The sequence below is a fragment of the Benincasa hispida genome, chromosome 6 (assembly GCF_027475165.1).
Source record: "Benincasa hispida cultivar pf3 chromosome 6, pf3_genome.v1.1, whole genome shotgun sequence".
NCBI classification, from domain to species: Eukaryota; Viridiplantae; Streptophyta; class Magnoliopsida; order Cucurbitales; family Cucurbitaceae; genus Benincasa; species Benincasa hispida.
The window spans coordinates 47,679,430-47,703,770 of NC_143483.1; positions in this window are offsets into that span (position 1 = coordinate 47,679,430).

Below are 24,341 nucleotides of genomic sequence, written 5' to 3' on the forward strand. Positions count from 1 at the left end.
AGTTGATGCCCTAAATCTCGTAAGATCCTATGGTTTGTAATTGTATTGTACAAATATTTTATTTATTTAATAAAATTTGAGATGTTTTATTTGACATTAGTAGCATTAAACCCACAAACCAATAAATTAACATCTAAGGTTATCTTCTGTAGCTTAAACATGAATGTAGAGACATACAGATGAATCATGTATAAGTGATAACCTAAATGGTTTAAGTAGATGGACAAGGTTGGATACTTTATCCTTGTGATACTACGAATACGACCCACTTTTTAGATGTTACAATTATTGTAAAGTGCTACAAGTGATTTGATTCTGATAATTCATGTAGAGACATCTGAGCGGGGTATTCTATATAAAGGAGTTTGTATAAGACCGAACCACGAAATGACTAGTCTTATTATATAACGCCATTTGTAATTGAGACTTACATTTCACTAGGATGACCATAGGTGATATAACTTGAATCCTGAATGAGTTGTAAACTCCTGCCTATGAGGGCGGTCTTTTGATTTGTATGGGTGAGATTGGCCAGATCGCCGACTTAATAGGCCTACCATTTTGGGGATTCGTTTGATTGGGGAACTGTCAACACAACTACACAAGGCAGAATTCACTCATTCTCCAGCGTCGGGGTAAGTAGATAAATTGCTCACTTAAGGGCTGATTCTGTGGCTTGAACAATGTGGTGCCACACTCTCTTCTTGTCCGAGAGGGGTTTGGTCATAGTTGGACTATGATTTATTGTTTATTAGAGGGATCGGTGATAATTAAGGAGTTAGATGTAACTAAAGGGGAAAAATGGTAATTTTGGCCCAGCTGTACTTACGAGCAATTTGTGAAAGGTCATCATACTGTTGACTGATTATATCCAATGGACACAGAAATATATCTATAGTGTGAAGAGTGCAGCTGTCGGTTTTTCAGTGAAGTGTCTGATAGTTAATGGATGTTGGATAATATAATTAAATGAGTTTAATTACTTATTCAAGTACCATTAGAGCTTCAAGTTACAGGTCCATGAGGTCCCTTCTGTAGCTTAACACAGATTAAATGAGAATCAATTTTGGATTAATTTGAATTGATCAAATTAATTAAGGGAGTTAATTATATGTGAAATAATTTAATTTAATTTAATTATATATGATATAATTGCTATAATATATTTGATACATTATAATATAAATTTTATTTGAGAGTAAATAAATATTTGAATATGATTCAGATATTAATTATATGAATTAGATTCATATTGTTGAATTTAATATAAATGAGATTTATATTAAATACTATTAATGAGAGAATTAAAACTATAGGTTATATTGTATGTGATGCAATATTAAACTATAGGTTGTGTTTACTGACATATAACCTATAGTTATATATATTAAGGTAGTGATTTTATATATATATAAAGTAGTTTTACTTAAATTAAAGTTAATTTATTTTATTTTTTTAATTTTAATTTGAATTAATGGGAGGAAATAACTTTATCTCCCCTATTTTCTCTCAACTCACTCCCTGAGTGGTGGGTGTGGTTGAGGATTATTCTCTTCTTCTCAATATTTAGAGGAGGAAAACCACTCTTTGCAATTTTTTTTTCCAGAAAAGATCTCACCCTCTCCTTCCCTTAAACGAAATTTCCCTTTCTTCCAAAAATACCAAGAGCTTACAACTCCTTGGATTCTCATCCTAGAGAATACAAAGGAAGCCTTCGTGGTGGTGGCCAATTAGGATTTTGAGTTCTTTGCAATTTTGGAGGAGGAATTATATGTGAAGATTAGATCTTCAAAGGTGAGTTCCTCTTTATTTCTCTATTCTTTTTTTTCCATATTAGCATGCTATAAAATTTAAATTAAATGCATAATGTTTCTGTTTTGTTATTGTAAATTTCATGTTCTGTAAAATTGAGATTCAGGTCCAATCTCTGCTTCCGCTTTGAACCTTAATCGGTTCCTTTAATTGGTATCAGAGCGGGGTTTTTGGTCCAAAATTTTCCAATTTTTCATAATATATATATATATATATTACAGTTTCTTGGTGGAATTTTATCATTTTGTACGTTTACAAATGTATGGATTGATTATTTACATTATTGGATAACATTGGGATTGGATCTCGTCTTTATAGCCTCTATTTTCTTTAATTAATTAATTTATTTTTTACAAATTTGATTTATAAGGGCCCGTGTTTTGGGCATAATTTTTGTTATAGAGTCTTTATTTGGTTTGTATTGTGTCATTCGTGGCTGTTCCGATCGAATTCTAGAGAAGACGAAGCCAAAATTGGAGGAGTTTTAAAGAAGATCGCAACTATACAGTGTATTCTGTACTGTATCTAGCATTGCAATGCTGCGATTAGGCAAACAAACGTTCTATCTGTATAGAAGTCATAGCATTGCAACACTGCAAGACGAAAAGAACAATCCGGTTTGTACCTGATTCAGTTTGTGGCTCGGCTGGTTCGTGTTCGGTTTGGTTGTTTTGGGCGATTTGTGGCCAGTTCGGGCGCTAGGCAGTTCGGTTCGCTTGTTTTAAACTGGTTGATCAATATTTTTGTAATAGATAGTTTTTTATTAATTAAATTAATATAAATGTTATATTAATTTAATTAATTGTTTAGAAGTCCAACGATCCAGTAATTGTTTTTAAATTATGCATTTGATGCATGATTTATTTTAATATTATATATACCATAATGTATGTCATATAGTGAAAATACCACCATAGGTTATGCATAATTCATGCATCATTATTTATATTATAAATGCTATAATGTATATAGTTGCATGATTTTATTTTTATAGCATGCTCATGCATCATATAATATAAGTGTTATAGTATATGTTTGCATGCATTAATAACATAGCCATGCATTATTTATATTATAATTGTTGTAATATATAGTTTTATGTATGTATGGATGGATGTTATTAATTATTTCATTACCTTATTATATAAGTATTATATATGGTTAGTAATGAAATGGAATTACATGAAACATGACACTACCTTAGGTAGTTTATAATTGTTATAATTTACTAAGTACGTCAATGAATGCAATTATATGATTTTAATTTATTTTATAAATTAGAATTGCATGCAAACCTTAGGTTAAAATAATTTTTCAAAATAGTTTTAAAATATGATTCACATAAACCTAAGATTACTTTTCTAATAAGATTAGAAATTAAGTTTAATCTTTTAATCAATTTAATAGGATTAAATTGATTCTTAATTAAAAGATTAAATTTGTAACAAATGTATCTATTAGGACCTTTTGTCTAAGGTTAGTTATGTCTAGGCTAGGGTATTTAAGTTGAAGAAAATGTAACCCCCTTACTTGGGAACTTACTTGGAAAGGTGAATTAGATACATTTATTACAAGCATGTAATGGTTGATTGAAATTTATTAAAGTGTTTAATAAAAATTAATCAAAGTTGTTTAACCATCTAAAGTAAGTGTTACTTTTGGGCAAATTAAACAAAACACTTAGTAAAAAATTAGTAGCCGGATTTTTCTAAGTTAAATAACCCTAGGTTTAAAACTCAGTGGGAGGTAAATGGGATATATGATACTTCATTTTACCTTTTCACGTTTCTCCCTAAAAGTTCACATCGTGAGATTTATATTGGGCCTTGAGACACCTTTGCTTGTGTCCCCTTACGGATGGTGTTTGTATAGGTCAATATCAAGGTGAATGGAGAGAGTGTTTATGATAAGTGGAAGCGGGATGTGTGACATGATTTCTCTAATTAGTTTGTAGTAAAGTTTCATGCTTGGCCTCGAGACACCTTTGCTTATGTCCCCCTACCGATGACATTTGCATGATTCTTTATCTCAAACTCCAGAAATGGATAAGATTACTTTAGTTTTTGTCTCAATCGGTTTTTTTCGACAATTGGCTCATTGGGGTGGAACGGGTTACAGTTAAAAGAAAATTTTAAGCGAGTTTAACAATTTTCGGACCGAACAATGGTGACTGATAGTTACAGTAACAAGGAGTTGTTCTATCTATTGGTTGAGATAGTCTCATCTTAGTGAAGGGGCACCTGATCACTCTACAGTGGCTTTTGTCCTGTCTCACTAAAACATCATTGCGAAATAGATGTCACTTAGGGTGCATTAGATTAACTAAATTTGATTGGTTTTTGCAAATGGGTTAATACATAGATTACTAATATAAATAAATTGTATGGTTTCAACAAACTAAAATTATGACTTCCGTGACACTTAACTTACTTGCTGCCGACAAATTTACTGGTGAAAATTATACAACGTGGAGAAACACAATCAACATAATACCGATCATTGATGACCAATGTTTTGTCCTTATGGAGGATTATCCTCCTATCCTGCTCAAAATGTCACTTGAAATGTTTAAGAAGCATACGAGCACTGGATAAGGGAAAATGAAAAGACCCGAGCGTATATCTTAGCTAGTCTTTCTGAAGTCCTAAATAAGAAGCATGAACCCATGATCACTACCGTGAGATCATGGAGTCCCTGCAAGGGATATTCGGATAATCATCCACACAACTAAGGCATGACGCTCTAAAACACATCTTCATATGCAAGAAGGGGCATCTATTAGAGAGCACGTTCTCAAAATGATGGTCCACTTCAACATGGCAGAGATGAATAGGTCTATCATTAATGAAGCTAGTCAGGTTAGCTTTGTTTTGGAATCTTTACTTGAAAGTTTCCTACAGTTTCGTAGCAATGCTGTTATGAACATGATTGATTACAACTTGACCACCTTACTCAATGAACTTTAGACTTTTCAGTCCTTGACGAAATGCAAGGAACAAAAGGGAGAGACAAATGTTTCTTCTATTAGGGTTTGTGCCCTAAAGTCTCGTGTCTTGTAGTTTGTAAAAAAATTTGTACAGACACTTGTGATGTATAATATATATGATATTTACTTTCTACAAACTAATAAACTTAATATCCCTGGTTGTCTTTATGTAACTTAAGCATGTATGTAGTGACATACAAGTGGATTATATCTTAAGTGAAAACCAAAATAGTCTGTAGTATATGAATATAGGAGGGAAACCTTATCCTGGTAACACTACGAATGCGACCCGCTTTGTGAAATTGTTACAAATATTGTGACTTGTCACAGATGGTTTGATCCTGATCATTTATGTAGTGGACATGCGAGTGGGGGCATCATGTACAAAGTGTTTGTATAAGACCTGACCTTGAAGTGTTAATGTCTTGTCATATAACTCCAGTCATGACTAAGACTTCATTTCACTAGGATGACTATAAGTAACATGACCTCAATCCTGAGTGAGTTGGGAACTCCTGCCATTGAGGGCGGTCCTTTGATTTGCACGGGTGCGAGTGGCCAGAGTGCCAACTCAAACCTACCATTTTGGGGATTCGTCTAATTTGGGAGCTGGGAACTCAACTTCACAAGATGGAGTTCACTCCTTCCCTAAAGTAGGGGTAAGTAGATAGATTGCTCTTTTAAGGACTGATCCCGGGGCTTGAATGATATGGCACCACACACCTTCTCATGGAACGAGAGGTGTTCACACATAGTAGAACTATGTTGTATTGTTAATTAGAGGGATCAATGGTACTTAAGAAGGAAGATGTAATTATAGGAGCAAAATGGTAAATTGGGCTGCTGTAATTACGCGCGTTTGTGAAGGGTCATTGTACTGATGATTGGTTATATCCAATGGACATAGAAATATATCTATGACAAGAAGAGTTCAACTATCAGTCTTTAGTGGAATGCCTGACAGTTAACGGATGGTGGATATCATGACTAAAGAGTTTAGTCAGCTATTCACGTACCGTTGGAGCTTCGAGCCAAAGGTCCATAAGGTCTCCTTGGTAGCTTGGATACAAGTGAGAGTCAGTTTTTGGGTTAGTTTGAAATGTTCAAATTGACAAGAGGGAGTTCGATTATATATGATATAATTGAACGAGTTAATTAAATATGATATAATTAACTTTATTTATGAGATACATTAATTTGGAGGAAATTGGATATAAATATGATTTATATCTAGTAGAGAAAAATATTATAATTAATATATGATATTAATTGATATGTTATGAATATGATGAGATCATATTCATTGGACGGTTATAAATGAAATGGGGCGGTGTCTCTTCTATTCTAATAACGGATGAGTGTATTGAAAGATCACTTTGAGATGCATAAATAGTTGACGGTGTGTTAAGCATGAGAGGCATAAACATTGTGTTAAATAGAATGTCATCACTTAGAAAATTAGTGCCTATACGATAGTACTTGCATGACCGCATACATGTACGATATTGCTAAGCGATCACTTACCAATTACACCTTCGCGCGCTATTAACTAAATGATCATTTACCTTTTCCTAAGCGATCATTTAGCTCTCGATATTTACTACGATCGTTTAGTTTTTCCTACACTATCGTTTAGACGATTGCTCACCCTTTTCCTACACAATCGTTTAGACGATCGCATACTCTTTTCTACACGATCGTTTAGACGATCGCTTACTTTTTCCTACATGATTATATACTTCACCTAAACGATCAAGCATCTTGTCTATGCGATAGACGACCTCATCTCCCACTTGCTTGATTGTTGTGTACGATATTTCTTCCTCCTTCCCTCTACTAAATCCGAATAAAGGCTACACTTTGGATTCTCACTCCAAGAATACTGAGGGATCTGAGTGGTGGTGTCATATCCGTTTCCTTCTGTTTGAGTGGTGATTGTTTGAGGTAGACGGTTGAGTTTTAGGCTTGCTGTGAAGAAAAAATCTTCATATGGTATGATCTCTTAATCTCTTTAGCATTGTGCCCAACACCCCTTTAGAGCTACTCGAGAGAGAGTCTAAAGAAAGAACCTAATGACTCGAGAGAGCTAGGTTAGAATCTAGACTCGAGAGAGCAAGATTAGATTGGCATAAGTAAGAGATAGGGACTTAGAGATAAGCTCTATTTGTCAACCTGCATCGCATGCATCCTAGAGATGGGAATGATATTATGTGATCGCCTTATTTGTATGTGTGTCATTTTGTCATCGCATAAATAAGAATAGAGGCTTATGTGTAAGTCCTATAGATTTATCGCATATATTGCATGCGTTTTAGCATTAGAAGCCATAGCATTTGCACCAAGTGGTGGTTTACTATTGTATGTGTGTTGCACGATCGCATGGCTTGCATTGACTAAGACTGCCTTTGCGGTCACTCTTAAGGGTTGCAATGAAACATCTTCGCATTTTATCTATTTTCCCATTCATCTGTTCCATGTCAAGTGTTGTTGTATCTCTACCTCTCATGCATATTCTCATTGCGTTGCTGTTAGTTAGGAGTAGGAGTAGTGTTAATATAGAAACCCCTCCATCATTCTTTTATTTAAACCGCTGCATGCACATTATCGCATTCATTTTGCTACAAGTCTCTGAGTTCGACCTCGGATGAATTGAGAAACTTGTGTTCGTGTTATACTTGGCGTGAGCGCAAGAAAACTTGTGACAGGATGCATGGTCATCGCATACTTTCGTTAACGCATTATCATTCCAATGTATGACCATCGATGCATGACTATCAATGCATATTTTAAGAACATGCATCGCCTATTGCGTCCAATGGATTTTAGTTGTTGAATAATTTGACTTCTAATTTCCTGTCATTAAGTTTTTGGCGCCGTTGCCGGGGACTTTGGCAAAATAGTGTGGTAACGATTATTTTTCTGATTTCTTTACAGACTCTCAATCTCTACGAATTACGACCCAAAGATTGAGAGGAAATTCAGAATAAGATTAAGAGACCGCCAACAACAATAGTTAGATAAAAAAGATATGGCAGAGCAGCCTGGAAACGGAGCACCAAACGAAAACAACATCATGGCGAACCCAATCCTTCTGGCTAACGATCACAATAGACCCATTAGGGACTATGCATCACCAAACCTCTATGATTTCTCTCCAGGAATCATGAGGCCTGCCCTCGATGGAAGCAGATTCAAAATGAAACCGATGATGCTATAGATGATCCAGCCTGCAAGACAATTCGGAGGTCGGCGTGGCGAGGACCCGCATGCCCACCTCCGAAGCTTTATTGAAATACGCAATACTTTTGTGTTCTCGAACATCTCTGTTGAAGAAGTTCGACTAACTTTGTTCCCATTTTCTCTTTGTAATCAGGCAAAGAAATGGGCGTATTCTCTCGAGCCGGGAGAGATCACTTCATGGGAACAGGTCGTAGAGAAATTTATGAAGAAATATTTTCCGCCTACTGAGAACGCTAGACGAAGGAAACTCATAAGAGGTTGATCTAGGACTGTCCACACAATGGTTTGCCAGACTGTTTTCAGATGAAAATCTTTTATCATGATTTGAATCCCGCTTCGCAGATCGCTGCCAATGCGGCAGCCGCTAGTGATCTGCTTGATAAAATGTATGACGAGGCTAAGAATATCTTGGATCGCATCTTTAAGAACCATGAAGATTGGAGAGAGAGTGATTAGAGACTGAGAATCAAGGATAATGCGCAAGTAATGGTGCTATTACTTTACTACAGAATTAGATGACCGCAATGATGAACTTAATTCAGGGAATTGTGATCAGTAGCCCAACACCGCAAAATGGGCAAATCAACGCAATTTGTCAAAACACCACAAGGTGTGCGACTTGTGGTGATGGGAATGCAATGGAAGAATGCCCATAGAATCCACAGTGTATTTACTTTGTGAAAAATAATCCTTTTTCGAATATCTACAAACCCGGGTGGAGAAACCACCCCAATTTTACATGGAAGAATCAGCAGCAAAATTTCCAACCTGTGGTGCAGAAAGAAAGGCCACTTGGATTCTTCTTGTGCAATAATGGTCAGCCAAGCAATCAAGCCAGTAGCTCACAACTGCCGCAATCTTCTTCCCTGGAAAGCCTATTGAAGCAATATATAGAGAAAAACGAAACGGTGCTTCAAAGTCAGGCTACGTCCATTCGCAATCTAGAATTACAGATGGGCCAGATTGCAAGTGAGCTAAAGAACAGATTGCAAGGGGCCTTGCCGAGTTCAACAGAACTCCAACGCAACCCGAGGGGATTAGGTAAAGAGCAATGTCAGGTTGTGACATTGCGAAGTGGAAAAACTGTGGAAAAAGAAAGAAAGGAGCCTAGTCAGATTGCTCCCATTACAGCGGAACCTGAAACTGCAGTGATACAAGAAGAAGAAGGAGAAAAAGTAGTAATAGATCCAGAAGTTGCATCGACCTCAAGACCAACAGAGAAGGGGACCGTGAAAGTGTAGTTACCACCTTTCTCATAGAGACTTAGAAAGAAAAAGAATGAAGAGGTACAGTACCAACGCTTTCTGTCTATGTTAAAACAATTACATATTAATATTCCATTCAGTGAAGTTATTAAGGAAATGCCTGCCTATACAAAGTTTCTAAAGGATATGGTAACCAAGAAGAGGGGAGCTGGTAAGTTTGCCACGGTGGCTTTAACACAGAGTTCAAAATCAATCATTCAACTGAAGATGAGCGATCCTGGGAGCTTTACTATACCTTGCTCCATAGGAGGACTGTACATCGGGCAAGCCTTGTGTGACCTTGGAGCCAGCATCAATTTGATGCCTATGTTGATCTTTAAGTAGTTGAATGTGGGGCAACTTGTGCCCACAACCGTGACTCTCCAATTGGCCAATAGATCTCTGGTGCATCCAGAGGGAAAGGTGAAGGACGTGCTGATCACCATTGACAAATATATCCTACCAGCCGACATCATCATCTTGGATTACGAGGTCGACGAAGATTTGCCCATCATCTTGGGGCGACCATTTTTATCAATAGGTCGCGCCCAGATTGATGTGCATAAATGGGAGATCACTTTGAGCATCAATGGACAGAAGCTCAAGTTCAACATAATCCGTGCCATGAAGTTTTCTGACAAAGTTTGAGGAAGAGAATGAAGAAAAGGATGCAAGTGCATCCATTTCTTCCTGTAATACGATCATAACAAAAAAAAGCAAGGAAGAAGAGATGATCGCAAACCAAGAAGAAGAGCCAACATAAAAAAAAGAAAGAAAAACAAAGTAAACGTCCCTCATAGAACCACCAACATTGGAATTAAAGACCCTACCGACCCATTTAAAGTACGCATTTTTGGGGCAGAATGAGAAGCTGCCAGTGATCATTTCATTGGAACTTAATTAAGACCAGGAGAATGCGTTGATGAGCATTCTGAGGAAACATGTGGGAGCAATTGGTTGGATGCTTGCCGACATTCGAGGAATCAACCCAACATATTGTATGCACCGTATTCGTCTCAAAGAAGACCATAAGGCAACGATCGAACATCAGCGCAGGCTCAACCCTGCGATGAAAAAGGTCGTTAAAAAGAAGATCATTAAATGGTTAGATGCGGGCATTATTTATCCGATAGCAGATAGCACGTGGGTCAGCCTCGTGCAGTGTGTGCCGAAAAAGGGTGGCATGACGATAGTCCCGAACAAAAATAATGAACTAATACTGCAAAAGACCGTCACTAGGTGGCGCATTTGCATGGCGCAAACTGAATGCTCCACAAAGAAAGTTCATTTCCCCCTACCATTCATCGATCAAATGCTAGACTGTCTAGCCGGAAATGACTTTTACTGCTTTCTGGATGGTTATGCCAGGTACAACCAAATTATGATAGCTCGAGAAGACCAAGACAAGACCACATTCACCTGCCCATATGGGACCTTTGCTTTTCACCGCATGCCGTTCGACCTCTGCAATGCGCCAAGCATGTTCCAAAAGTGCATGATGGCCATCTTTTCAGACTATCTTGAGGACTCTGTTGAAATCTTTATGGATGACTTCTCTGTTTATGGGAACACCTATGAAGTCTGTCTAGCCAACCTGGAGAAGATATCCAAAAGATGCAAAGAGACGAATCTGGTTTTGAACTGGAAAAAATGCCATTTTATGGTTAAGGAGGGCATAATGTTGGGGCACAAAGTATCTCAGGATGGGTTGGAGGTAGATAAATCGAAGCAATTGAAAAACTTCCACCTCCAACAAGCGTGAAGGCTGTACGAAGTTTCTTGGGGCACGCTGGATTCTACAGACGCTTTGTCAAAGACTTCTCGAAAATAGCACGACCACTGAGTGCGTTGTTGGAGGCTAACAGAAAATTTGATTTTGACAACAATTGCCTCAACGCATTCAGAATTTTGAAAAATGCACTGATAACCGCACCCGTGTTGATTGCATCTGACTGGACACTTCCTTTTGAAATAATGTGTGATGCAAGCAGGTATGCGATGGAAGCAGCTTTGGCACATAAGAGAAAAACAATCTTACATCCTATCGCATATGCGAGTAAGACGTTAAATCCTGCGCAGACCAATTATACCACCACAAAGAAAGAGCTTCTTGCAGTAATTTTTGCGTTGGAAAAATTTCGAGCATATCTGCTGGGGATGAAGGTACTCATCCATACTGATCATTCGGCAATAAAGTACTTAATGACAAAGAAGGACGCAAAGCCGAGGTTGATCAGATGAGTTCTCCTCCTTCAAGAATTTGACATATAAATAATTGATCGAAAGGGGATAGAGAACCAAGTTGTGGATCATTGTCTATATTGAAAAACCCTGAAGTTGACCCCAATGAACCAGAGGTGAGTGCGGTGTTCCCAGATGAGCAGCTGTTCCATATTGAAGAATTGTCTTGGTACGCTGACATAGTCAACTACCGGGTTTGTGGATAATTTCGTGAAGATTATACCTACCACCAACAGAGGAAGCTCAAATATGAATGCAGATATTATTATTGGGATGAGCCAAATCTATATAAAAAGGGGGCAGACCAGATTTTGTGACTATGCGTACCAAATGCTGCTCAACAATGCATATCATCGCAGTGTCATGATTCACCATATGGTGGGCACTTTAGAGGACAACGCACTACAACCAAGGTTTTACAGAGTGGATTCTTATGGCCAACATTGTTTAAGGATGCAACTGACTAGATAATGAAGTGTGATTGGTGCTAACGCACAGGTAACATTTCATGGAAACATGCAATGCCGATGAACACCATCTTGGAGCTTGAATTGTTTGATGTGTGGGGTATTGATTTCATGGGACCATTCCCTCCCTCGAATGGATGGTAAACATTATATTTTATTAGCCGTCGACTATGTATCTAAGTGGGTAGAGGTAGTGGCGTATGCCGCAAGCAATGCGGCGGTAGTCTCTCAATTCTTGAAGAAGAACATTTTAACTCGTTTTGGCACCCCACGTGCCATAGTAAGTGATGAGGGGTCTCACTTTGTCAATCATACTGTTAAGGAGCTGTTGTGCAAATACAACATTCTCCACAAAGTGGCCACCGCATACCATCTGCAGACGAATGGTCAGGCCGAGGTGTCCAATCAGGAGATTAAGCTGATACTCGAGAAGGTAGTAAGGCCTTTGTGAACAGATTAGGCAACAAAGCTCGACGATGCGTTGTGGGCATACCAGACTGCATTTAAAACACCCATAGGTGTGTCCTCATATGCGTTAGTATTTGGTAAGGCATGTCATTTGTCTCTGGAGCTGGAATTCAAGGCAATGTGGGCGATGAAGAAACTGAATTTTGATTTGAAGAAAGCAGGAGGAGCGCGAAAAATGCAACTGGTCGAACTAGAAGAATGGAGGATTAACGCATATGAGAACGCAAAGATTTACAAGGAGCGCACCAAGCGCTGGCACGACAAACGCATATGTGGTAAAAACCTCCAAGTCGAGCAGAGTGTCTTACTATTCAACTCATGTCTATGGCTCTTCCCGGGAAAACTAAAGTCATGTTGGTCCGGACCATTCATAGTTTGACAAGTATTTCCGCATGGCGAGGTTGAATTATCAAATGATGATGGAACCAACATATTCAAAGCTAATGGGCAGCGAGTAAAAGCGTATCATGGAGAAGGCTGGCATTGTCGAGTCGACTTCGTGAAACTAAGGAACTTTGAATAAAGAAGGAAGTAGGTGGTCCCTACGTTATCAAACGATTGAAATCCATGAGGGATACAAGTTTTGGGAATCATGGACTCTTCAATTCTTCTCTACTACTCAGAACTTTCAATTCATTATATCTTTTCAGTCTTTATCTATTCTTACTCTTCTTATTCTAAAAATAAAAAAATAAAAAAAGGTGTTTGTTTTGTTTAAAAATTATTTGACCCTCTCTCTGTTTTTCTTGCAACGATCGAGGTGCAAGATTATGGAGATGTTACACGAAGAAGCAACTTATCAAATTCTGTCATCGCAATCCAAAGAAGATAAATCGGCAAAGAAGGATGCATTAATACATAATGCGGGTGACAACGTAAATTTGGGGATGTATTCTTTCTTAACTTTTTTTTTTCAAATTTGGCACTATTGCATCGCATTTTAATTTTAAAAGTTTTATCACCGCATCCTCTTTGATTACCACAATCATTTGACATGGATAAATTTAGTAAGCTATCGCATACTGTCTCTTTGCCAATTATGATTTCAATAATGAAAAATATGCTTCTATTTCTTTCATATATACTAGAGTCAACTTAATCTTAAGATAGTCGCCTCATGGAATATTTCTAGAAGTTAGGGGTCCGCTAACTTTCTTTCAAACTCTTTTTACGAAGCTTTCTAAGAACATCACATGACTTCTTTCAATCTTTTGGCAATGAGGACATTGCCGCATTTTAATTTGGGTTCGACCTTGCTATGTTGGAACTAAAAAAAAAAAAAAAAAAAAAGAAAAAGAAAGAAAAAGGAAGGAAAATTTTGAGAATAACAACTCCACTGTCAACGTAATGGGGAAACCCATGCTGATAAGAGTCAAGTTGTGAAGGGAACTTACCCGTAGTTGGATGTCCATATGACACACGTGGGGGCAGACCAAAACAAAAGTAAGTCACCAAGATCAACGCAGAAATAAATGACTGTAACTTCGCTGCCAAGAAGGTATGAGTTTAGTCTGAGGAAGAGCGCATTGCTCGTAGTTGGATGTCTGCATGACACACGTGGGGGGCAGGCCAAAATGAAGGCAAGGCATTTGGATCAGCGCAAGGTCAGAAGAAAAAAAAAATATAATAGTGTCAAGAAATATGTAAGGATAAAAATCAATTGACACCCAGTGGAAAAATTTTCTTTTAGAAATAAATCATGCGATGTTCTGGAATTTAGTAAAGTCCTTTTGAAGGTTAAGCTTGCGATCCCTAAATCTTAGAAATATTTTTAGAAGAGGCTTGAATAAGACTCAAGGAAACTTTGGTATATAGGATTTGAACGAAGTATCCTTGAGAAATCTAGGAAAAGAACATTGTGGTCGATTTGCTAAAGGAAATCTTTAGCTTATGCTTGAGGACAACCATTGTTTAAATTTGGGGGTGTGATAACGGGCAAAAATACACATTATCATAGTGCTAAGTTCTTAAACAATGTTGGCTTGTGTTGATAAAATGTGTTAGATTGCGTCCAAAAAGCATTAAGTTTATTATATTGCGGCCGCATGCGTTCATTGCATAGGAATAGTTGATTTTTGTATTTTTATGCAGAATATGCATTGACGCAAGGCAGAAATTGCGATCATAGGAAATCATTGGTCGAGTGCAGCATTACCGCAAGGCTTTGTGGTGATTGTGTTCGCAAATATTCGCTCAAGAAGGATTGCTACAACTTGGTCGGCACAACTTGGTGGACGCATCTAGGTGAAAGGCATAATTAATTGCGATGGGATAGAAAACTGATGATGGTCGAATCCGAATTAAGCTGATAGCTGCTAACGATAAAAAGTACATTCAACTTTTCGATGACAAATATTCAGCACATCAGTCAGGGAATTAAAGTCATTCCATCTGAGAAATCATAAGAGAGAAGCTGCCTTCACCTTGAAGCTCTATAAATACCAAAGGCATCCTTCAGAAAAGGGATTCACCAGTTCGAAAATTCATAAGCTCGAATCGCATGTCTTTGTCCATGATTTTTCCTTTTTATTTTAAGGCGGAGCAAGAGAAGAGTAAAGACGCCAAAGATCGCTCAGGGAAACTCGAGAGAGAATCTTGAGGCGTAGAAGCAGAGAGTGGGCCGACTCTCGCGAGAGCGAGATTATCTTTTGAACACGAGTAGAAAAACAGTGTAAAAGCCTGCGCAACAAAAGATTGTTACCAGGCTATTTATTCTATCCTTGCATTTTTATTTTGTACTTCATCTTTATATTTATACAATTGAAGTTCTTATTCTACATCTGTTCACTCTCTTAGCACGCATGAGTAGCTAAACTAGTCGAATGGGTTGAGAAGAACTAAGCTTACATGACCTAGAAAGTTCATTGCTTGCGATTGTCTTGTTTTATGTTGTGCCCAACACCCCTTTAGAGCTACTCGAAAGAGAGTCTAAAGAAAGAACCTAATGACTCGAGAGAGCTAGGTTAGAATCTAGACTCGAGAGAGCAAGATTAGAACCACATAAAGAAGAGATAGAAACTTAGAAATAAGCTCTATTTGTCAACCTGCATCGCATGCATCCTAGAGATGGGAATGATATTATGTTGTCGCCTTATTTGTGTGTGTCATTTTGTCATTGCATAAATAAGAATAGAGGCTTTTGTGAAGGTCTTATAGACTTATCACATATATCACATGCGTTCTAGCCTTAGAAGCCGTGGCATTCGCACCGAGAGGTGGTTTACTGTTGTATGCATGTTGCATGATCGCATAACATGAACGCATCCCTGGAAGTGTTAGCCGAAACTTTTCTCAACCCGTTCACCGCATACTCATCGCATCTTCCATTTATTCAGCTCTTTTCAAACTCCGCCGCATTTGTTCATTTTTCATTACCGCAATCAACAACAAACCAACAATTAATTGAGTTACCGATTACTGCAAAGTTTTCTAAAAAATTACCATTGCAATCTATTTTCACAAGTCCCTGAGTTCGACCTTGGACTTACCAGGAACTCAGTGGGGTTTATACTTGGATTCCACTAAGAAAACTTGTGTGCTCAACACATTTTTTGCCATCGCATTTCATTCACATTTCCACATCATAAAATAACATATCAACGACCTCATCTCCCATTTACTTGATCATTGTATACGGTCTCTCTTCCTTCTTCCCTCTACCAAATCCGAACAAAGTCCACACTTTGGATTCTCACTCCAAGAATACTGAGGGATTTGAGTGGTGGTGTCATATCTGTTTCCTTCTGTTCGAGTGATGATTGTTCGAGGTAGACGGTTGGGTTTTAGGCTTATTGTGAAGGAGAAATCTTCATATGGTATGACCTCTTGATCTCTTTAGCATTATGAATGCATATTAGTATATTTTAATGTATATATGGTCATTCTGTCACAATGAATTGGAAAAGATCCTCTTCCACTCGTAGGTACTCTTGAATAAGAGTTCCTTTAGCTTCATCCTCCAAGAAGTTCTACAAAGGTACAACCTTTGGAACTAAGTCTGTATCTTCTTCTTTCGATACCAAAAAGTGGAAGAAGAAGAAAGGTAAAAAGGGGAAAGCTAACCCATTAGTTGCTGTCCAGAAGGGCAAGAAGGCTAAGGCTACAAAGGAAATCTGTTTCCATTGTAACCACGAGGGACATTGGAAAAGGAACTGTCCTAAATACTTGGCAGAAAAGAAGAAGGTCAAACAAGGTAAATATGATTTATTTGTATTGGAGACTTGTTTAGTGGAGAATGATGATTCTCCTTGGATAATAGGTTTAGGTGCCACTAACCATGTTTGTTCTTCATTCCACGGAATTAGTTCCCGGCGACAACTGAAAGCTGGGGAGATGACAATACGTGTTGGAACTAGGCACGTCGTCTCAACTATGGTAGTAGGAGGGCTTAGACTTTACTTACAGAAATCTTATATTTTATTAGATAATGTGCATGTGGTTTAAGGCCGGAAAAGGGACCTGATTTCTGTAAAATGTATTTTTGAACAACATTACTCTCTTAATTTTCAAGTAAATAAAGTGTTTGTTTACAAGAATGGAGTATTAATTTATTGTACTAACTTGAAGATAATTTGTATGTGCTAAGATCGTTAGCATCTAAAACCCTTCTTAGAACATTGAAATATTTAAAACTGCGGTAACTCAAATTAAAAGTCTTAAAATTTCTCCTAAAGAAAATGCCCGTCTTTGGCACCTAAGATTATAATACATCAATCTCAATAAGATTGAGAGATTGATTAAGAATGGACTTCTAAACGAGTTAGAAGAAAATTCTTTATCTATCTATGATTCATGCCTTAAAGGCAAAATGACTAAAAGTTCTTTTACTGGAAAAGGTCATAGGGACAAAAAACCCTTAGAGCTTGTACATTTAGATATCTGTGGTCTGATGAATGTTAAAGCAAGATGATGGTTTGATTATTTCATCACTTCTACTGATGATTATTTATGATATGGGTATGTTTATTTAATGCAATAAAAGTCTGAAGCCTTTGAAAGTTCAAAGAGTTTAAAATTGAAGTTGAAAATGCATTAAATAAAAAAAATTAAAACATTTAAATCTGATCGAGGTGGAGAGTTTTTGGATCTTACATTCTAGAACTATTTGATAGAGCATGGAATTGTATCCCAACTCCTAGTACCTGTTACACCTCAGCTGAATAGTGTATCAAAAAGGAGAAATTGAACCCTGTTGGACATGGTTCGGTTTATGCTAAGTTATGCTTTCTTACTTGACTCGTTTTAGAGTTATGCAATATAGATTGCAACATATATTTTTAACTATGTTCCATCAAAGAGTGTTACGAGAATACCTTTGGAATTATGGAATGGTCGTAAAGGTAGTCTATGCCATTTCAGGATCTGCGGTTGCCCAACACATGTGCTTGAGGCAAATCCTAAGAAATTGAAACCTTGTTCAAAATTGTGCATATTTGTAGGCTACTGATGGCATGTAGAAATTCATGTCATCTTAGGCCTTTTATTTAGAATTATGAGGGTTGTTAAGCAGAATATGCGGCAATTATATTAGGAATTCATGAGAAAATGAGCTTGCGACATTCAACATTGAGAATCTCGACTAACCCATTATTATTTTTTATTATGCGTTCAATGGCCTATTTTTTGTAGCTAACGCAGAAGGTGGATGCAAACGCGAAAGTCGGGCTATCGCATAGATGATCGCATGCAGAGATACTCTCCATCACAAAGGCGAATGCATACGATCAACGCATGGGTGTTGCGGTGATCAGCCGCATACGTCCATCGCATAGGAGTAGCGATCGTCAAGTGATTGCGGTCATCGTATAGAAGTTGCGATATTAAGCGAATGCGGTCACTGCACGATGCGGCTACACGATAACGCATACTGGTGGGATCAACGCAAGGTTGGTGGAATGAATGCATCAACGCATATCTCGGGAAAACCAAAAGATGATGTTGACATTTCACCTACCATGCTGTTAGTAGCAAAGATTCAAAAAAGGACTAACGCGCCGTGAATATCAAAATCAAAGCAGTCTATAAATGCTGAAGATAATCCAAGCTCTATATATAGAAGCCGATGAGCAGAATTTTAAATCATTCAAGATTTTTGCCCAAGGTTTGAATCCAAGGTTTGAATCCAAGGTTTTCGCCTGAGGTTCGCCTTAGGACGGATCCTTGTGATCTAGATTAATGCTTGAGAAAAAAGCTTGAAAGTTCTTCATCTCCTTCCTCTATTCTGAGTGATAACCGAAGCCTTCGACTGGAGCTAGATCTCGAGAGAGTCAGCTCCACCGCCTATCCATGGCACCACCGGCAGCCTTGACACACATCTGTTGGAAGTAAGACATTGCTTCCAGCTAGTCATTCCATTTTCTCTTCTTTTCTTATATTGTATTGTATTACATTTTGGGATTAAGGAATTAATACATTATGTGTTCAATGCATTTCTGTGTTTCTTCGATTCCATCTCCATCTTTCTTTACTTAGCATCCTTAAATTTCATTGTATCACTTAGTGAGATTACTAGAGTATCGCATACTTAGTCATGTGGATTAGAGATATGAAGCATGTAGCAAACCATCGAGAGGTGTACGTTGCGTGAGTGTGTGAGAAAACCTTATTTGCTTAGTGTGAAGTTGTAGCAATGCCTGTCTATAGGCGAATGCAACACTTGTCTATGATTAAAGTCAGCAACAACTAACTGTCCAGGAGGGTAAGTGGTTGGTCGCATTAAGCAATGTAAGCTATTGTTCACTAGAGATAAGAATAATCTTGCGTCAGCCAAGTTCACGTGGTTACCTTGTCTTATGAGCACATCATTCATCATTTAGGCATACTTGGAAGAGTAGTCTAAAATCCAAATCTAAGACTCGAGAGAGCGGATTGGAACGCATAAGCAAGAATGGGGAACTTAGGAATAAGCTTCGTTTCCTATTACACAGTGTATGCACCCTACGGATAGGATATTGCATGCGTTCAGAAGTAGGATACGGTGGTATGCGGCTATCACGCTTATGCGACGATAGCATGTGAGCGGGTTATGGAGATTTAGGCATAGGCTTCTCGGCACTATCGCATATACATCACATGCATCCTAGAATTAGACTCAAGTGTGTGTAGCATGATTGCATAGCTTGCGTTGGCTGAGGTTGCCCTTGCAGTCAAGCTCAGTGTTGCAGTGAAGATATCCTTACATTTTATCTATTTTTCCATGCATTTACTACGCATCAACAGTTGTTGTATCTCTACTTCTCATTCATACTTCTCATTGTGTTATCTGTTACATAGGAGTAGGAGTAGTGTTAGCATAGAAACCTCTCCATCATTCTTTTATTCACGTCTAGCTACAAGTCCTTGAGTTTGACCTCGGATCACCCGAAAAACTTGCGTTCGCATTATACTTGGCGTGAGCGCAAGAAAACTTGTGACAGGAACGCATGGTCATCACATACATTCGTTAACGCATAGTTCATTCCAACGCATGACCACCGACGAATGATAACCAACGTATACATTAAGCACATGCATCGCATATTGCGTTCACTTAATTTTAGTTATCGTCCTTGATGATTTGGTAATCTAAATTTTTGTCATCAGCTACTCTAAAGGAACGAGAGGTGGTTACTTTTATGATCCTAAAGAAAATAAAGTATTTGTGTAAGAAAATGTTACATTTCTAGAGGAGAACCACATAAGGGAGCGTAAGCCCCACAATAAGATTGTGTTGAATGAACTTTCCAAGGAAACTACTGAACCTTCCACGAGAGTTGTTGAAGAACCCAACACCTCAACAAGAGTTTTTGAAGTTGGTTCATCTAGTAGGTCATGTCCACCTCAAGTGTTAAGGGAACCTCGACGTAGTGAGAGGGTTGCGGACCTGCCTGCCCGTTACATGAGTTTAATAGAAATCCTAGCTTTGGTAACTGACGGAGATGTTGAGGATCCATTGTCTTACAAAATGGCAATAAAGGATGTTGACAAAGATGAGTGGATCAAAGCTATGGATCTCGAAATGACGTCTATGTACTTCAATTCTATTTGGGATCTTGTAGATCAAACTGATAGGGTAAAACCTATAGGTTGCAAATGGATCTACAAGAGGAAACGAGGTTCTGACAGGAACGTGCAAACTTTTAAGGCTAGACTTGTGGCAAAGGGTTATACCCAAGTTGAGGGAGTCGACTACGAGAAGACTTTTTCACCTGTTGCCAAGTTAAAGTCCGGATCCTCCTGTCCATTGCCTCATATTATGACTATGAGATATGAAAAATGGACATCAAGACTGTCTTTCTGAATAGCAATCTTGAAGTGACCATTTATATGGAGCAGCCTGAGGGATTCATAACCTAAGGTCAAGAGCAAAAGATCTGCAAGCTTAATGGGTCCATCTATGAATTGAAGCAAACTTCTCGATCTTAGAATATAAGATTTATACTGCGATCAAGAATTATGGCTTTGGTCAAAATGTTGATGAGCCTTGTGTTTATAAGAGAACCATCAATAGTTCAGTAGCTTTTCTAGTACTATGTGTAGATGATATCCCATTAATTGGGAATGATATAAGTCTACTGACTGAAATCAAGAATTAGCTAGCGACCCAATTCCAAATGAAAGATTTGGGAGATGTGCAGTTTGTTTTGGGCATTCAGATCTTTAGAAATAGAAAGAACAAAACCTTAGCTCTGCCTCAGGCATTATATATTGACAAGATGCTTGTCAAATTTTCGATGTAAAACTCCAAGAGAGTTTTACTCCTTTTTAGGCATGGAGTTATATTGTCTAAGGAATAGTGTCCTAAGACACCCTAAGAGGTTGATGAAATGAGATGGATCCTCTATGCATCGGCTGTTGGCAGCTTGATATATGCGATGTTATGTATTAGACCTGACACCTGCTATGCGGTGGGGATAGTTAGTAACTATCAGTCTAATCAAGGATATGATCACTGGACCATCGTTAAGAACATCCACGAGTATACGGAGAATGACATACTACATGCTCGTGTATGGTTCTAAGGATTTGGTCTTTACAGGATACACGAACTCTGATTTCTAGAATGATAAAAATGCTAAGAAATCCACATGAGGATCAGTGTTTACTATTAATGGAGGAGCAGTAGTCTGGAGGAGCATGTAGAGGCTGAAGAATCTCTTATCGAAGAGTTCCATGAGCACGTTCGGATCGCTTCGATCTCACCGTGACCGAAATATACATTATACATTCAAAACATACATTTATGCAAACAAATCTAAATTAATGGCATGCTATGAACACAAAATAACAACGGAAAGAGTGCCATACTAGTTGAAGACGTTCTTCAAACTTCAGCATTCAAAGCAGCAGAAAACCTCCACGCGATCTATTAATGCCCAGTGGAAGCGTCGACTGCAGCAGCATGAACAACCAAGAACACGAACGCCGTGGGGACGACACCATAAAAAAAGAGCCCCGGGTATTCTCAGAGTAAGAACCCAAAGCATGGTCTTTGGTGAATTTGGTAGAGGAAGGAGGAAACACAAATCGTGTAGGCGATAAGCAAGTGGGAGGGAAAAAGACGCTATCGAATGTAGAATGCTTATCGTTTAGGAGTAGCTACACGATCGTATAGGTTTTACTGAACAATCGTTTAGGAAATGGTATATGATCGTTTGACAAAATTGGCACACTATATGATCGTTTAGAGAAGCTATGCGATCGTGTAGGAAATAGTGTGCAATCATTTAGGCGCGAGGAGGACAATCGTTTAGGCATAGAGGACTATCGTATAGGCTCTTGAAATTCTTAAGCGATCGTTTTCTTTTTCCACAACGCGCTCTTGCGAATTCGTTTAGGAAATTGATCAAAATGAAAATTATTTTCATTTTAATTCATCAGTTACAACAACTGACGCTACCCCACTAATCAACGTCTGAATGTGAATTTTTGATATCACATGTCTACTATAGTATTTTCTCCTCTACTTGATATAAATCATATTTTCCTCCAAAATAGTGTATCTCATACATTTAGCCAATTATATCATATATAATCAAATTTTCTCTTGTCAATTTGAACATTTCAAATTAACCCAAACACTGGTTCTCGACTTTATCCAAACTACCCAGGGGACCTAATGAACCTGTAGCTCGAAGCTCCAATGGTCCATGAATAGCTGACTAAACTCTTTAGCCACGAGATCCACCATCTATTAACTATCAGGCATTCTACTAAAGACCAACAACTGAACTCTTCTTTCCATAGATATATTTCTGTGTCCATCGGATATTGATGCGTTATTTTATGAGGTGAAATTATGAAATGAATTACGGTGATGAAAATGCGTTGAGCAACAAGTTTTCTCAACAGAATCCAAGTATAAACCCCACTGAGTTTCCTGGTAAGTCCAAGGTCGAACTCAGGGACTTAGAAAAATGGTATACGGTGATATTTTTAAGAAGACTTTACGGTAACCAATAAATCAAGAGTTTTTTTGGGTTGTTGTTTGCTGTATAAAAAGTATGCGACGGATTTGAGAAAAGATTGATTATGCGGTAGATACACTGAGTATGTGGAGGAACGGGTTAAAAAGGTCTTTAACTAGCGTTTCCCGAGAATGCGTTCAAACTATGCGATCATGCTACACTCATGCGACATCAAATCATTTTCCAATGCAAATACGGTGCTCCTGGTTCTAGAACGCATGTGATGAATGCGATAATGTCCATAGAGCTTATTCCTAAGTCTCTACTTTTTCCCTATGTGATGATGCAAAATGCACACAATGAAAAGGTGATCGCACACAATCTTAACCTATCTCTAGGTTGCATGCGATGCATTAATAGCAAACATTGCTTATTCCTAAGCTTCTATCTCTTAATTAATCGTTCTAATCTGACTCTTTTGAGCCTAAATTCTAACCTGACTTTTCCAAGCCTAGATTCTGTCCTTAGACTACCCTCCCGAGTATCTCTAATGGACGAATGATGCATACATAATACAAGATAATCGCATAGAATGAAGATCCTCAGTTATGCTAGCTAAGTGCTTCTTAACCCATTTGACAGATTTAGCTACTCATGCATAATAAACAGAGAGTGAACAGATATAAAGAAGTGAATTCCATTTCTAAAGATAAGTTTAAGTATAAAATGATAATGGAAGATAAGGATAGAGAGCCTGGTAGCAATCCCTTGCTTCCCAAGGCTTTTACACTATTAACTCTATTCTGTTCAAAAGATATTCCTGCTTCTGCAAGAGTTGGCCCTCTCTCTGATCTCGACGCTTCCAGCACTCTTCCAAGTTCATCGAAATGATATCTCGGCACAATCTCACTCCTCTCGCTTCCACCTTAAGTAAAAGAAAAACTAAGAACAAGGCTACTTCTAACTATGGAGAAAATTATCTAACTGTCAAACTAGACGAACCGAACCCCTTCTCTGAAGGTTGCCTTTGGTATTTATAGAGCTTCGGGGTGAAAGGCTTTTTCTCTCTTATGATTGCATTGATGGGATGACATTAATTCTCTGTCTGATGTGCCAGATATTTGTCACTGAAAAGTTGAGTGTACTTGCTATAGTAGTTCGTTAGCGGCTTGTCAACTTAATTCGGACTCGACCATCATCAGCTTTTTGTCCCATCGTGATTTATTATGCTTTTCACCTAGATGTGCCCACCAAGTTGTGCTGGCTCTATGCGGAAATCCTTCTTGAGCAAATATTTGCGAGCGCAAATAACCGCAAAGCCTTGCGGCAACACTGCACTCGACCGTTGATTTCTTGTGATCGCATTTTCTGTCTTGCGTCAACGTATATTCTGCATAAAAATACAAAAGTTAACTGTTTCCATGCGATGTCATGAACTTAATGTTTTTTGGACGCAATCTTATATATTTTATCAACGTAAACCTGCATTGTTTAATTA